This window comes from Odocoileus virginianus, chromosome 24, assembly GCF_023699985.2.
Source record: "Odocoileus virginianus isolate 20LAN1187 ecotype Illinois chromosome 24, Ovbor_1.2, whole genome shotgun sequence".
Taxonomy (NCBI): Eukaryota; Metazoa; Chordata; class Mammalia; order Artiodactyla; family Cervidae; genus Odocoileus; species Odocoileus virginianus.
This window is the reverse complement of record NC_069697.1, coordinates 51,959,035-51,961,817: the sequence shown is the minus strand read 5'-3', so window position 1 is coordinate 51,961,817 and position 2,783 is coordinate 51,959,035. Positions and strand designations below refer to the sequence as shown.

The window sequence follows — 2,783 nt, the reverse complement described above, 5'->3', positions numbered from 1 at the left end:
CTACCACATGGAAAGAACCAATTCTTTTTGAAGCACAAAGCCAAGCAGTGATAAGTAGAATTGAGAGCCAGGATGAGAAACCATGAAGACATTGTTTGGTCCCCTGGATTCAGTAGGGCCAGAAGCTAGTTACTTCCCTGGATTTCCCTGCCCTGGTTATGTGGAGATGTTTTCTTTTTTTTGTATATTTGTTTCTCTCTCAATTTGTGAAAATATCCTTAATTTGTTGATGAAGCAAGCAAACTTCAAGTCTGGTTGCTATGCAAAAGAACAAAAGATAATCTGCTTTGCAATGAACTTTAAAGCTCAACTGCACACAGGCAACATGCTATATATGAAAAAATTACTAACTGAACTACAGGTATTAAATACTGAAAAAGAGTTAGCCGTTTATTATAATTTATTTTGTTTAACAGTCTATGAAGTTCGCAGCCATCAGCAATTCCAGTGGAATTTCAGGTGCAATTGGGAATTCAGGAATCTCCTTGGAGCTGTTAGTGTATTGAATCTTGTAGGTAAAATACATGCATACTTTTGATAGCACATGTGAAGGGATCTCTCTAAAACTGACTTCATTCGTTTTGTTCTCAGCAAACTGACCTGGGCCACTCAACATGGTTTTTATTGGTCCTGATGTTAGCGCATGCTCTATCTTTACAATAAATTCATAACCATCTGAAGATATCAGTTTGACATACATGGCATCAGGGCCCTCAAGCCACCATAGGTTTTCTCTTCTCCGTCCATTATGTTCTTATGAAACTCTATTTGGCTTCCACAGGAACTTTAGTAGTTTCTTATCAGCTCCACAGCAATCCCAGCCACTGCACTGGGTCCCTGCGCACCACGACAGTCCCTACACTAGTGATGCCCTGCATCCCCACCCTGGCACACCCCGTCCTCCCCCCCCCACCCCCCGCCTAGGTTCCAGGGTAGCAGCTGCTTTCTTTTATTCTTAAGATAGTTTGGTTTGGATTTCTATCACTTGGACCCCAAGTGTTCTGCTATAGAGACATATGCACTTAAAATGATAATTTCAGTAAAATAAACAATTAGATATAGAGACGCATGATGTGGATCAGAGAAAGTGTTATTTAGCCCAACCTAGACCTTTAGAGTGGGCTTCCCACGTGGCACTAGTCATAAAGAACCTGCCTGCCGATGCAGGAGACTTAAGATATGGGGGTTTGATCCCTGGGTTGGGAAGATCCCCTGGAGGAGGGCATGGCAACCCACTCCAGTAATCTTGCCTGGGAATCCCAAGGACAAGAGGAAATTGGCGGGCTACAGTCCACAGGGTTGCAAAGAGTTGGACATGACTGAAATGACCTAGCAAGCATGCACAGAGCTTTAGAGTAAGTTTTCTGAAGAGCCCTGCTTGGGTCACTCTTGCCCAGCTGAATCTTTCAGGCCAGGGAGGCTTAAAGATCCCTCAAGGATCTAGAAAACTCTGGAAGAACCTCATCAGTGAGATTATTTCTCCAACTCCATCTTCCGGAAGCCATGGAGACAAGATAGCTTCTAGTTATGAAGCCAGAGAGGTGCCTCTAGGAAGCTGCCCGTGTAGAGGAACTGGACTCGCCCGCCCCCCGCTCCCAGAGTGGAACCTCTCACCGAGGTATGCTCCCTTGAGGATTCTCATTCTCCCAGAAGACTGAGTACCTACTGGATGTTAAGCACCGTATGCTGGGAGTAGAGCATTAGGAAAGGTGAGCAGTGTCTCCAACCTCAGGAAAGATGGACAGTTAAGCCACAAGTTACAACACAGTGTGAAAAGCACTGTGATGGGGGATGTCAGGGCATCAGTCCTAGTTTCGGGATCTTTGCTCTAGCAGGAAGAAAAGAGAAAAACAGGGATGGCAGGCAAGTATTTTTTAAGGTGTTTAAATGAAAAGTTCCCTTAGGGTGACTTCTAGTTCCTCTGTGGCGGCCCAGCACATCTGCTGTGAGGATAGAGAGGCAGAAAGTTGAAGAAAGGGTCAAAGGGAGCTGGAATCTGAGGTCAGATTGCATTATATTGAACACAAAAGAGTCCGAAACGCAGTACTTGGATGCAATCTCAAAAACGACAGAAAGATCTCTGTTCATTTCCAAGGCAAACCATTCAATATCACAGTAATCCAAGTCTATGCCTGACCAGTACTGCTGAAGAAGCTGAAGTTGAACAGTTTTATGAAGACCTACAAGGCTAAGAAGACCTATAAGACCTTCTAGAACTAACAACCAAAAAAAGAATGTTATTTTCATTATAAGGCACTGGAATGCAAAAGTAGGAAGTCAAGAAATACCTGGAGTAACAGGTAGATTTGGCCTTGGAGTACAGAATCAAGCAGAGCAAACGCTAATAGAGTTTCTGCCAAGAGGACGCACTGGTCATAGCAAACACCCTCTTCCAGCAACACAAGACAAGACTCTACACATGGACATCACCAGATGGTCAATACCAAAATCAGATTGATTATATTTTTGCAGCCAAAGATGGAGAAGCTCTATACAATCAGCAAGAAAACAAGACTGGGAGCAAACTGTGGCTCAGATCATGAACTCCTTATTGCCAAATTCAGACTTAACTTGAAGAAAGTAGGGAAAACCACTAGACCATTCAGGAATGACCTAAATCAAATCCCTTATGATTACACAGTGGAAGTGACAAAGAGATTCAAGGGATGAGATCTGATACACAGAGTGCCTGAAGAACTATGGATGGAGGTTCATGACATTGTTCAGGAGGCGGGGATCGAGACAATCTACAAGAAAAAGAAATGCAAAAAGGCAAAATGGCT

The 2,783-nt window shown here is 43.6% G+C and overlaps 1 pseudogene; it reads right to left on the bottom strand.

Annotated features, from left to right (window-relative positions):
- Window positions 1-409: 409 nt before the first annotated feature.
- Window positions 410-747, bottom strand: LOC110127984 (elongin-C pseudogene; annotated as a pseudogene).
- Window positions 748-2,783: the final 2,036 nt, after the last annotated feature.